The sequence below is a fragment of the Oncorhynchus masou genome, chromosome 26 (genome assembly GCF_036934945.1).
Source record: "Oncorhynchus masou masou isolate Uvic2021 chromosome 26, UVic_Omas_1.1, whole genome shotgun sequence".
Lineage (NCBI taxonomy): Eukaryota > Metazoa > Chordata > Actinopteri > Salmoniformes > Salmonidae > Oncorhynchus > Oncorhynchus masou.
The window spans coordinates 21,311,952-21,326,468 of NC_088237.1; the positions used below are offsets into that span (position 1 = coordinate 21,311,952).

At 45.9% G+C, this 14,517-nt stretch overlaps 1 protein-coding gene across 1 annotated transcript in view; it reads right to left on the reverse strand.

The window, feature by feature from the left end:
• Nucleotides 1-14,517, reverse strand: part of LOC135515014 (membrane-associated guanylate kinase, WW and PDZ domain-containing protein 2-like) — a 350,442-nt gene that overhangs the window by 284,660 nt on the left and 51,265 nt on the right.

Sequence of the window (14,517 nt, forward strand, 5' to 3'; positions counted from 1 at the left end):
GATATCACCCCACACACCCCAGGGCAGCAAGAACACACACACACACTGTGCAGTAATGACCGCTCTTTGTGTGTGTGTGTGTGTGTGTGTGTGTGTGTAATAAAGAGAGGGGTGTTAGCAGACAGCTGTTTATATAATTAGCCTGTAATTAGAGGGCTGCGGTCGTCTGAAACCACAGCAGTTCCACCAGGCACACTCATTTAGCTGTCTAAAGAGCACACTGTCAACAACATGACATCAACACTTTATGTGGGTTGATACCAGTGGCGATTTTAACATGTAAATCTTGGTTGGGAAACCCCCCCAAAAATGTGTTTTGATGCATGCCAGCAAAGCCCACTATACAACACAACACTAAACAATACATTAATTGGACTATAACGGTGACAAACCGTGCCCACAAACTGTTAGGGCCTACATAAAGCTGTCCCAACAGCAGAGTCCCAACAGCAGTCCCAACACCTTACCACTGCTACACCTGGCTATCAGTGGAGCCTTTAGAAAAACATAGCTGATACGGCTGACTTGCTTTAACAAATGTGGTTTCTACTGACAAATGAAATGTACAAACGATAGCATAAGCGGACGACGAGTTTATGAGGCAATGCCTTACTCAAGAAAGAAAAAAAGAGACCATGTTAGTATGTGGCTTAATAACTCAATTACATTGTTTTGACATTGTTTGCAAACTGATATGTGACACATATTAATGCCAAAATAACATGCAAAACGGGGACATGATTCAGACCCCTTGACTTTTACCACATTTTGTCACTTTACAGCCGTATTCTAAAATCAGAGCTGAGATGTTTCTACAACTTGATTGGAGTCCATCTGTGGTAAATGCAGTTGATTGGACATGATTTGGAAAGGCACACACCTGTCTATATAAGGTCCGAAAGTTAACAGTGCATGTCAGAGCAAAAACCAAGCCATGAGGTTGAAGGAATTGTCTGTAGAGCTCCGAAACAAGATTGTGTTGAGGCACAGATCGGGGGAAGGGTACCAAAACATTTCTGCAGAATTTAAGCCCCCCAAGAACACAGTGGCCTGCGTCATTCTTAAATGGAAGAAGTTTGGAACCACCAAGACTGTTCCTAGAGCTGGCAGCCAATCTGAGCAATCGGGCGAGAAGTGCCTTGATCAGGGAAGTGACCAAGAACCTGATGGTCACTCTGACAGAGCTCCAGAGTTCTTCTGTGGAGATGGGAGAACCTTCCAGAAGGACAACCATCTCTGCATCACTTCTCAATAAAAAGGCACATGACAGTCCCCTTGGAGTTCGCAAAAAGTTACCTAAAGGACTCAGACCATGAGAAACAAGATTCTCTGATCTGTTGAAACCAAGATTGAAGTCTGTGGCCTGAATGCCAAACGTCACGTCTGGAGTAAACCTGGCACCATCTCTACGGTGAAGCAAGGTGATGTCAGCATCATGCTGTGGGGATGTTTTTCAGCGGCAGGGACTGGGAGACTAGACAGGGCCGAGGGAAAGATGAATGGAGCAAAGTACAGAGAGATCCTTGATCCTAGATCTACTGCAGAGCGCACAGGACCTCAGACTGAGGTGAAGATTCACCTTCCAACAGGACAACAACCGTAGGCACACAGCCAAGACAACACAGGAGTGGCTTCGGGACAAGTTTATGAATGTCCTTGAGTGGCTCAGCCAGAGCCCGGACTTGAACTTGACTGAACATCTCTGGAGATACCTGAACATAGCTGTGCAGTGACGCTCCCCATCCAACCTGACAGAGCTTGAGAGGATCTGCAGAGAAGAATGGGAGAAACTCCCCAAATACTGGTTTGCCAAGCTTGTAGCATCATACCCAAGAAGACTCAAGGCTGTAATCGCTGCCAATGGTGCTTCAACAAAGTACTGAGTAAATGTGATATTTCATTTTTTTAAGTATTCAGAACCCTTGACTTTTATACTTAAATATATTGCCACTGGTTGATACCATTTAGGCTACATTCAGTGGTAGTACTGCTGATGCGATTCATACATCCCTTTCCCTCTACCTGTTTCGCCACCATTCTTTCCCTCTACCTGTTTCTCCACCATTCTTTCCCTCTACCTGTTTCTCCACCATTCTTTCCCTCTACCCGTTTCTCCACCATTCTTTCCCTCTACCTGTTTCTCCACCATTCTTTCCCTCTACCTGTTTCTCCACCTCTCTTTCCCTCTACCTGTTTCTCCACCTCTCTTTCCCTCTACCTGTTTCTCCACCTCTCTTTCCATCTACCTGTTTCTCCCTCTCTCTTTACCTGTTTCTCCTTCTCTCTACCTGTTTCTCCACCACTCCTTCTCTCCACCTGTTTCCCCACATCTCTCTCAACCCAATTTCTCCCTCTCTTTCTCTCTACCTGTTTCTCCACCTCTCCTTCTCTCTACCTGTTTCTCCACCTCTCTGTTACATGTTTTACCGCTCTCTAACATGCAGATACATGCGCACACACACACACACACACACACACACACACACACACACACACACACACACTTTCTCTCACGTTCACTCTCAAACACACAATCTATCCCTCTCTCTCTCCCTCTCTCTCTCTTCTGTTAACCGTACTCCCACAGGTGACTGTTCTGTCGTGCCTGATGGTTACACCGTGCTGACCGAATTCGCTAGCAGAAATTGCCATAGAAATTGGCCTCTCCGATGCATTTGTCTCCTGGCAGGGAGGCCCCACTTTAGGTGGTGGAACAAGACGGGCTCCGTGCTGATAGTGCTGCTGGAGCAGGAAATGGAATGTGTCTGTCATAAAGCCGTCTGGGCTGTTGGAACGGAATGGCCCCGCTGTTCGTCTGCATGCGCCTGCTACCTTCCACTGTGCCTCGGCGCACACCGGCGACACGGCAATTGGCCATACATTATTACCTGACCACTGTATCAAAAGTAGCACGTCAAACGTATGATTGGGCTCTACTGGAGTGGCAGGAATACAGATGGGTGTTTATGGGTAAAGCTGTTGATGTCTTGGTAGCCCCTATACATGTGAAATGGACACGAGGAGCAGAGAGTGAAACTACCACTGGTAGTGAGCCCTCATCTCCAAGCTCTCTGCCCAGGAGGACATGCTCTTTGGTGTGACTTTGGCATCAACTACAAGAAGAATGTAAATATATAAATCACAGGCCAACCTCAGTTGGGAAACCCCTTTCTCCACTCTCTGTGTCTCTCTGCCTCTCTCTCCATTCTGAACAGGGTTCCGAAAAGAGCAACAATATATTATCCACAAATCTATCTGTATTTCTGTATTCATTGGGAGCTTCAACAGATCAAAGGGTCTTTGTGAGGATCTGTGTGTGTAAAACCGTTGGTGAGATTCGAGAGCAGGACTACCTGTCTTGAAAGAGATCGGCAGGCAGCAGACGAGCCTATCAAAGAGCTGCCACCTCACACAATGCATGTCATGCACCAGGCGTTCATCTCATCTGATGCTAGGGGAGAGGCGGGGGAGACAGATGGACAGGGAAGGGAGAGGAAGCAGGTATTGTATGGATAGTTCTAGATTTAGATTTATTAGGATCACCTGTTAGCCGACGCCACTGGGGACAGCAGGTCTTACTGGGGTCTGACACGTAACCAAGAAGACATACAGACTAAAAATTTACAATTTACATACGTTTAAAAACATGAACATGTAGCGTGTGTGTGTGTGCATCTATCAATTCCACATACATGTCAGTAGAGTGGAAGGGGGAGACATAAGAGAGCATGAAACAGTTTTACCACTTGTTGGGATGGGAACAGCCAATTCACACTATGAATCGGTTGTGGCAGGTAGCCTAGCGGTTAACGGCATTGGGCCGGTAACTAGAAAGGTTGCTGGTTCCAATCCCTGAGCCGGCAAGGTGGAAAAATCTGCTGTTCTGCACATGAGCAAGGCCCCCAACAACAACTGCGCTGTGGACGTTGATTAAGGCAGCCCTCCGCACCTCTCTGATTCAGAAGGGTTTGGGTTAAATGCGGAAGACCCATTTCTGTTGAACGCAGTCAGTTGTGCAACTGACTCGGTATCCCCTCCCCAGTGGCTTGCTCAACAGAATAACTTCCCTGGTTAGCCGAATGTTATGATGAAAAGCCTCTTTTACTTTTGTGTTTGACACAAAAAGCCCATCTGTATTTCTGGTGTACACATCGTCAGAATACACTGACACATGGAGAAATGGGCTATTGGCTATATGCTTCAGGAAAGGCATGCAGTTGAAGTCGGAAGTTTACATACACTTAGGTTGGAGTCATTAAAACTCGTTTTTCAACCACTCCACAAATGTCTTGTTAACAAACTATAGGTTTGGCGAGTCGGTTACGACATATACTTTGTGCATGACACAAGTAATTTTTCCAACAATTGTTTACAGACAGATTATTTAACTTATAATTCACTGTATCACAATTCCAGTGGGTCAGAAATTTACATACACTAAGTTGACTGTGCCTTCATGGCTTTAGAAGCTTCTGACATCATTTGTGTCAATTGGAGGTGTACCTGTGAATGTATTTCAAGGCCTACCTTCAAACTCAGTGCCTCTTTAATTGGCATCATGGGAAAATCAAAAGAAATCAGCCAAGACCTCAGAAAGAAAATGTTAGACCTCCACAAGTCTGGTTCATCCTTGGGAACAATTTCCAAATGCCTGAAGGTACCACATTCATCTGTACAAACAAGAGTACACAAGTATAAACACCATGGGACCATGTAGCCGTCATACCGCTCAGGAAGGAGACGCGTTCTGTCTCCTAGAGATGAACGAACTTTGGTGCAAAATGTGCAAATCAATCCCAGAACAACAGCAAAGGACCTTGTGGAGATGCTGGAGGAAACAGATACAAAAGTAAAATGAGTCCTATATCGACATAACCATCGTTGTGTTTGGAGCAAAAAGGGGGAGGCTTGCAAGCCGAAGAACACCATCCCAACCGTGAAGCACAGGGGTGGCAGCATCATGTTGTGTGGGTGCTTTGCTGCAGGAGAGACGGGTGCACTTCACAAAATAGATGGATTCATGAGGTAGGAAATTATGTGGATATATTAAAGCAACATCTCAAGACATCAGTCACGAAGCTAAAGCTTGGACGCAAATGGGTCTTCCAAATGGACAATGACCCCAAGCATACTTCCAAAGTTGTGGCAAAATGGCCTAAGGACATCAAAGTCAAGGTATTTGAGTGGCCACCACAAAGCCCTTACCTCAATCCTATAAAAAAATTGTGGGCAGACCTGAAAGAGCGTGTGCGAGCAAGGAGGCCTACAAACCTGACTCAGTTACACCAGCTCTGTCCGGAGGAATGGGCCAAAATTCATCAAACTTATTGTGGAAAGCTTGTGGAAGGCAACCCAAAACATTTGACCCAAGTTAAACAATTAAAAGGCAACGCTACCAAATAATAATTGAGTTTATCTTAACTTCTGACCCACTGGGAATGTGATGAAATAAATAAAAGCTGAAATAAATAATTTCTCTACTATTATTCTGACATTTCACATTCTTAAAATAATGCGGTGACCCTAACTGACCTAAGACAGGGAATGTTACTAGGATTAAATGTCAGGAATTGTGAAAAACTGAATTTGACTAAGGTGTATGTAAACTTCTGACTCCAACTGTATTTATACAGTTATACTGAGACCAGACAATAACTCTGTGGCAATCACCCAGTTTCCCTGATAACAAAAGAGCTTCCATCCCACAATGAATGTGTAGCCCGTCTTTTTTTTATATATTATATATATATATATAGAGAGAGAGAGAGAGAGAGAGAGGAGAGAGAGAGAAAAGAGAGAGAGAAAAGAGAGAGAGAAAAGAGAGAGAGGAGAGAGAGAGGAGAGAGAGGAGAAAATAGAGAAAAGAGAGAGAAAAGAGAGAGAAAAGAGAGAGAGAGAGAGAGAGAGAGAGAGAGAGAGAGAGAGAGAGAGAGAGAGAGAGAGAGAGAGAGAGAGAGAGAGAGAGAGAGAGAGAGAGATTTGTGAGCCATACAGTTGTGAGCCCTTCTCACAGGCTTCAACACCCAAAAAATTGCCAAAGACCAGCCAGCCCGAGACACAGACTGTTGAAACTCGAATACTTGAAACCCTTTCATCCATTCTAACTTTACATGTAAAGCCTTAGGGTTAAAGACATCATGAAAGAAGAATGTGTGGTTTACTTAAAGAGAGAACTGACTGTGTGAGAGTGGGGTAAAACAATCTACATTCACCACAAAGTGAGACACGATAAGTAAGACACCGTAGCTCACATACAGCCTATATGGTTAATTCCCTGAGATTGCCTAACAAACAGAAATGGCCTTATTGATTGGTGTGTTACAGATGCTGAGCTGACCACAACCCCCAGGTCTAATGACTGTTGTGGTACTGTGGTGTGGGTGGAATGACACTGGAGGTCATGTGATCAGCTGTGATGCCACTAAATGGTCTGCAGCCAAGTCTGGTCTGCATGAGAATCCATAAATCCATGTGACCTAACCATTAAATACTCTGTCTCCTAGCCTAGGGGCCAGTGTTTTTCCAGATCTGGGGCTTTATGTACTGTATCAAGCGTTTCAGAGTAGGAGTGCTGATCTAGGATCAGAATCAGATCCCCCCCTTGTCCATGTAATTTATTGTGAGCTAAAATGCCAAAGTGATCCGAAATCAGCAATCCTACTTTGAGACGCTACATGTGGTCAGACGTTGGAAAAGGTGTTGCCCTACTCAACATGTGCTGAGGCTGAGCAGCAGTGGTTGGACCACCTGGTGGAGTCGTAGTGTTGTCAACACAGCATGGGCCTGGCATTAGTTCTGACATGGCTTACATGGCTTACCATAGGCCCAGGTGTGCTTTAGTTCTGACATGGCTTACCATAGGCCCAGGTGTGCTTTAGTTCTGACATGGCTTACCATAGGCCCAGGTGTGCTTTAGTTCTGACATGGCTTACCATAGGCCCAGGTGTGCTTTAGTTCTGACATGGCTTACCATAGGCCCAGGTGTGCTTTAGTTCTGACATGGCTTACCATAGGCCCAGGTGTGCTTTAGTTCTGACATGGCTTACCATAGGCCCAGGTGTGCTTTAGTTCTGACATGGCTTACCATAGGCCCAGGTGTGCTTTAGTTCTGACATGGCTTACCATAGGCCCAGGTGTGCTTTAGTTCTGACATGGCTTACCATAGGCCCAGGTGTGCTTTAGTTCTGACATGGCTTACCATAGGCCCAGGTGTGCTTTAGTTCTGACATGGCTTACCATAGGCCCAGGTGTGCTTTAGCCCCCACTCCTCTCTGTAAGCAGAGATAGAAAACTTTACTAATGGACAGTCTGGACAAAAGAGAAGGGAGGGATGGAGGGAGAGTGATGGCATGGCCAGAGAAGAGCACAGACTTGATACATTTCTCTGCCTGAGAGAAGATGAAGATGAGGGGGAGGAGGAGGAGGAGGGAGAGGAGGAGATGGATCAATAGTTTACTTCTTAATTGACCTTTCATTAAGAGGTTGGTTCTGGGCTCAGTAATCACAGACGTTCAGTGATGGAGCCATTTAGGGACATCGAGCTGCTAAAATCTATACAGGCTCAGAGTGGAGCAGCACAGCCCAGACCGCCCTCTGATGAACACTGTTACAACTACACACACGGCTACACAGCTCATCCCCACCACTGATTACCACAGGATTTACGAGCCTTGCCTGCCCTCCCGCTTGGGTTCCTGCAATGCTAACAGGCACACACACACAACAAACAAACACTTCAATACAAACACATGGTAAAATGTACACAGACACACACATGCTTGTGCTTCCAACTACCCCCCACACACATTCACAACTACATACAAACAACACTAAGAGACAAGTACCTTGTTAAACATTATAGGAGACAACTACATTAGAATCCAATGCAATTACAACATAATAAACACAAGTGCACATATTCATACGAGAAGTCAAACAACCAAACAGGAGTGTGTGCGAAGTCAACTCTGACCTGGGCCGCCATTGTGGCTCTAATGATGCAGCCTGAGCCTGGTTCCTCACGGGTCGCCCGAGGGCTCCATGCTGGACTATGGAGTGAAGGTGTCACCAGGGTGATGAAGGGCTCAGTGTGGTGCGCTTGTGCAGCAGGATACAGGAAGCCAGGCCTCATTGATATTAATGGCTGACTTCACCAGTAGGCTGGCGACAGCTAATGGCTGCCGGTGGGCCACTCCTGATGCCTGTCACTGATACAGCAAGTGCTCTTATTACAGCGAGTGCTCTTATTACAGGGCTCGCTGGGCCAAGGTAATTGCACTAACCCAACCAGAGGCCCGGGTGAAGCTTGGCATGTGAGCTTGCTTGTAATGGAGGCTGATGGGCGAGAGATTAAAAGCGCTGCCGTGGAATCGCGCACCACACATCTCACCGTCCCCTCTGGAATATTTATTTGCAGTGGCGGAGATGGTAATAATGATGAAAAGATGTCAGCGACGGTGTACGAGGCATGTACAGTACCTTCATGAGAGCAAATGTAATGTACTCGGGAGCTGAAGCAATGGTCTCTGTCAATGTGTCTTCAGTCAGGGAATGGATGCAGGGTCAGTGAGTATTACTGTGCTGCATGAGGCGACTTATAGAATATTCTCATTCAATTATGTTGTAATGAACTGTGACACTGTCTGGGAAAATCAGAAGGGAAATGTCCATTTAAATAGTGGTATTAAATTGAATCGCAGACAGAGGAAGCTATAGGGTGGACCATTACACACACACACACACACACACACACACACACACACACACACACACACACACACACACACACACACACACACACACACACACACACACACACACACACACACACACACACAAGGCCAAGGAGCATGTCGGAGCTGCAGAGAATTAGTGAACCAGTAGTGACTCAGAGGTTCTCTAGCGTGACCAACTGCCTCTCTGACAACCTGCATTGTCACAACCAGAGCGCCAGAACCAATCACGGCCCACTTCGAAGGCACTCCCGCCCAATCGCATCTGGCAGCCGACTATGTTCCCAACGCAGGCCTCTACTTTAACTGGGAGTGTTGGAGAGCCACGGTCATGTTTCAATGTTACCAACCCCGTTGGGGCGCCTTTCATGCATAAACCCTGAGATTGTAAAGGAAAGTATGATGTGCTTGGGAGCACACACACACACACACACACACACACACACACACACACACACACACACACACGAGGGGTTGGATGCTCATTCACCGTGCTATTATACCGTAGCTCATCTAAAAGGTACTAAAACTCCACCAGGGATCCCGGTCTGTCAGGTCAGATTCCAACAAGACTCTGGACTAAAGCTCACTGCAGTTGTTAAGGGAACCCAACTCAAGGTGATGTCCTGGCCTACCATTCATCAGGTGCTTTTGTGAATCTGGAATGCAAATGAAAAGGTCATATGCAAAAAAACGCCTTTTTTCAGACACTTTATCTTATGAAGACACATCATGCAATCTGCATAACATTAGCAAACAAATCTGCATAGAAATGAAGGCATTTTCATTATTTACGTATTCTTTCCATTCAAATCCACAGCTGGAACGCAGACCACAGAGGGAGAAGAAAACTATAGCAAACACAAAGATCGGTCCCCGGAGTGTCAATCAAACAGGCCGACGGCGTGGCGCGGCTTCGTGGGTCCGTTGTTGTCCATTAATGAGTCAACAAAGCGCCACATTGATTTTGGGCGAGTGTGAACTGAGAGGTTAATTAGAAATGCAGCAGCCTTCAGGTCCCTCCGTTTGTCTGAAGGTAACTACTGATGACATAAACACTCTGGAGGAGAAGAACAAAACGAGGGGACGGCAGCGGAGAGAAAAAACAACAGCGAAACAGATTGTTACCAAGTTTCCACTCCACAAAGTTGTCAGTAATGGTCTCAGTCGTCTCGCATCCCACTTTATGGAGGGAAATGGACCACGTTGGCGGATTTCAGTGATGCGGTTGACTTGAAGAGAAACATTGGTGTTTTTTTCCACGGGGATCGACACTGGCCATTTACTCTCTACGACTCCCAAAGGGCCGAGGCAAGGGCTTAAACACCTAGGAGAGTGTGTCGGAGGATAACATGGCCTGACCGCTCTGTCCTCGATAAAAACAAAGAGAGAAAGAGAGATACATTTTTTGTCCCAATACTTACATAACTAAAAGCACAAACTTTACTTCATTTTAACGGACCTAGAAAGTTAGAACCAAGCCCCCTTCCTCGTCCACTGTACATAGAACCCGCCTGACGCCACACACCCCTACAAAGTGAGTGAGTGAGAGCGAGAGAGGCTGATCTACTGATCCTAGACCTTCTTATTCCCTCTTTGCCTATTGAGCCAGACAACTCTGGCCTACTTAGAGAGAACACAGACTGAAGGTCTATGTGTTTCAGTATCTGTGTGTAGCCTCAGTGTGCACAATTTGGGAGCACATATGAGTAACCCTACACAACTAGGTGACTGTTTGTATTTGTCACGTCCCATCACTGTTTTACATCAGTAGAAAGTTCAAGTAGCTGTGGGCCAGAGCCGAGCCAAACTCTCCCAGACAGCTCAGAACACTGGGCCCACTTCTGCAGAGCACTTTTCCTTCCAGACTTTAGATTGAGATGTGTGCACATTTCCAGTGTGGCTCCATACTGGGGCTGAGTGTGGCCCAGTTGCCCTGAGCGCTGGGGTAGAGAGGCGGCATGGCATGCGACTGAGTCTCCTGCCTAGGGCGCCTGACAGCCGCGACCTCTGACCCTACACTCCATCAGCATCAATGTCAAAGCAGCCAGACCAGAGCTAACAGGGGTTACCCTCCAACCCCCTCATACACAGGCTACGTGATCATATTCACCTACATGTAGTGTACATGCTGTGGTAGATCTATGGGGGATCAATAGTCTGTCTTTCAACGCTGCTTTAGATGAAGTTATCCGACAAACAATGTTTGAAATGGGGCATTCAAAATCAGGGGTAATGAAAGCTCAAACCTTTCAAATACATTCATCTGTGAATCGTCTAGTTAAGCTCATGTTCATATTAACTAGCCACAGGCACAAACACCAAGGCATATTCGATAGAGCTCCATAAGTCAAAACTCATTTTACTTCAGCTGCTCAGGTATAAACACCTCTGGCCCTAAAGGCTCTTTCTCATATCACCCCCCCCCCCACCCCCAAGTAAATGCCTCCCTGAAAGCCAATCTCATCTATATGCAGATGACATAAATATTGATGCGTTGCGGCGCTCTCAGCTCGTTCTGCTTAATTGACGCGTGCGGCTCCCATATCACTGTTTCCTCTCCTCTCCAACATAGTGGTCAGTCTCAGGTGCAGCAGACTCAGAAACAACGCGCTGGTTAAGTAAGCCTTAACGAGCCTTTACGACAACGGCAGAGAGACGCCTTGACCTCGGTGGCCCACAAACAACATTACACAAACTCACACAGAAAAAGGAGAGAGAGACAGAGTTGATTAGGAATGGAATAGATTCTAGCTTATTTGATGAATAGAATAGATGAGAAGTGTTGCTATAGTAGCTAAACATGCCATTTCACACTAGAGAGTGAATGAAGCTAAAACAGAAGTCTATGAGAGGCTGCCACAATGATATAGACGGGAGGAGATGGTTCTGTAGCACGAGTTATAGCTCAGAAATAGGGCGACAGAGAGAAGGAAAGAGAGATAGAGATATTCCCTGTTGCTCTGTGTCTGTGGGGCCTGTACCAGGGATGCTCAGAGTCCAGTGTGCTGCTGTGATCCCCAACAGTGTGCGGAGGGAGAGGGAGAGAGAGAGATAGTAGAGAGAGAGATAGTAGAGAGAGAGATAGTAGAGAGAGAGATAGTAGAGAGAGAGAGATAGTAGAGAGAGAGAGATAGTAGAGAGAGAGATAGTAGAGAGAGAGATAGTAGAGAGAGAGATAGTAGAGAGAGAGATAGTAGAGAGAGAGATAGTAGAGAGATAGTAGAGAGAGATAGAGAGAGAGAGAGAGAGAGAGAGAGAGAGAGAGAGAGAGAGAGAGAGAGAGAAGAGAAGAGGAGAGAGGAGAAGAGAGGGAGAAGAGAAGAGAAGAGAAGAGAAGAGAAGAGAAGAGAAGAGAAGAGAAGAGAGAGAGAGAGAGAGAGAGAGAGAGAGAGAGAGAGAGAGAGAGAGAGAGAGAGGAGAGAGAGGAGAGAGAGAGAGATTTGTGAGCCATACAGTTGAGAGAGACTGCAGCCCCAGCCCTATTTTCAGCTCTAGTAGACAGACGCAACAGCCTGCGCTCTCTATCCTCCCCTCTCTCTCTCTCCCTCTACCTTTCTCTCTCCCCAGCCACAGAAGATCAGTACCACTCAGTTTAACCCTACACACACTAACTTACCCAAGGGAGCTGACAAGAGCATCAACACACAACCCAGCCACAGCAGAATGCATTCTCCGCATTACTCAACACAGCCTTAGTCAACACAGCATTACTCAACACAGCAGTACTTCACATTTTCTAACACAGAATGACATCAAGTGAGGAAATGTAGAGAACATTGGTGTTGGGGGACAAAGGGAGGGGACAAAGGGAGAACGCCTCAAATGGCAGCCAACCCAGAAGTGTAAAGTCTGTTGTGCTATAGGCAATATAGTGTCCAGTGCCTGTATTCACAGTACGACTGCTGATCATTTAGATCATAATGAAGAAGATTATATGGTCAGATCCTAGATCAGCCCTGCAGGTGATGATCATAATAATATAACATCTCCATCCAGAGCAATCTGGATTCATGGACTAACAGAGAGAACGAGACGCTACATTGACTGCTGATCATTTAGATCATAATGAAGAAGATTATATGGTCAGATCCTAAATCAGCGCTGCAGGTGATGATCATAATAATATAACATCTCCATCCCGAGCAATCTGGATTCATGGACTAACAGAGAGAACGAGACGCTACATTGACTGCTGATTGATTGTGAGATGGAATGTCATGCTGCTCTGCCCTCACTAGCAGGAACCAGCTACAGTGGATTAGCCACTATTCAATTGACATTAATGAAATGTAATTATGTTTGGATGGGAGGGATAGGACCACGGGATCCTGAGGGACATTGTCGCTACGTTCCAACAAGAGAGAGGGACAATCAGCTGGCTACCTGCGGTCTTTAGTGTCTGCATTCATATTCCCATTAAGATATTCCAAGAACAGCGCTTTTAATTCGACCGACCGACCGACCGACCCTCTCTCTCTCTTTTTTATTAAATCAGGTTGACATTAGAAATAGAGTTCAGCATAATGTCTTCCCTTACAGAAATGCATAGCAGCCTATTCATCGCAATGAATAAAGTGACCAATTGAGGTAAACACATTTATATACAGAGCCAACTCTGCAAAGTAAAGGGCAAGAAAGCTCCAAACTGCAGAGCTGAACCTTTTCAGGGGAAAATACACGAAGACTCCTGACTCCATAATCCTGTCCATTACCCTCTTTACTATCACAGCAGAGACGTTCTGCTTTCCTGTCCATTACCCTCTTTACTATCACAGCAGAGACGTTCTGCTTTCCTGTCCATTACCCTCTTTACTATCACAGCAGAGACGTTCTGCTTTCCTGTCCATTACCCTCTTTACTATCACAGCAGAGACGTTCTGCTTTCCTGTCCATTACCCTCTTTACTATCACAGCAGAGACGTTCTGCTTTCCTGTCCATTACCCTCTTTACTATCACAGCAGAGACGTTCTGCTTTCCTGTCCATTACCCTCTTTACTATCACAGCAGAGACGTTCTGCTTTCCTGTCCATTACCCTCTTTACTATCACAGCAGAGACGTTCTGCATTCCTGTCCATTACCCTCTTTACTATCACAGCAGAGACGTTCTGCATTCCTGTCCATTACCCTCTTTACTATCACAGCAGAGACGTTCTGCATTCCTGTCCATTACCCTCTTTACTATCACAGCAGAGACGTTCTGCATTCCTGTCCATTACCCTCTTTACTATCACAGCAGAGACGTTCTGCTTTCCTGTCCATTACCCTCTTTACTATCACAGCAGAGACGTTCTGCTTTCCTGTCCATTACCCTCTTTACTATCACAGCAGAGACGTTCTGCTTTCCTGTCCATTACCCTCTTTACTATCACAGCAGAGACGTTCTGCTTTCCTGTCCATTACCCTCTTTACTATCACAGCAGAGACGTTCTGCTTTCCTGTCCATTACCCTCTTTACTATCACAGCAGAGACGTTCTGCTTTCCTGTCCATTACCCTCTTTACTATCACAGCAGAGACGTTCTGCTTTCCTGTCCATTACCCTCTTTACTATCACAGCAGAGACGTTCTGCTTTCCTGTCCATTACCCTCTTTACTATCACAGCAGAGACGTTCTGCTTTCCTGTCCATTACCCTCTTTACTATCACAGCAGAGACGTTCTGCTTTCCTGTCCATTACCCTCTTTACTATCACAGCAGAGACGTTCTGCTTTCCTGTCCATTACCCTCTTTACTATCACAGCAGAGACGTTCTGCTTTCCTGTCCATTACCCTCTTTACTAT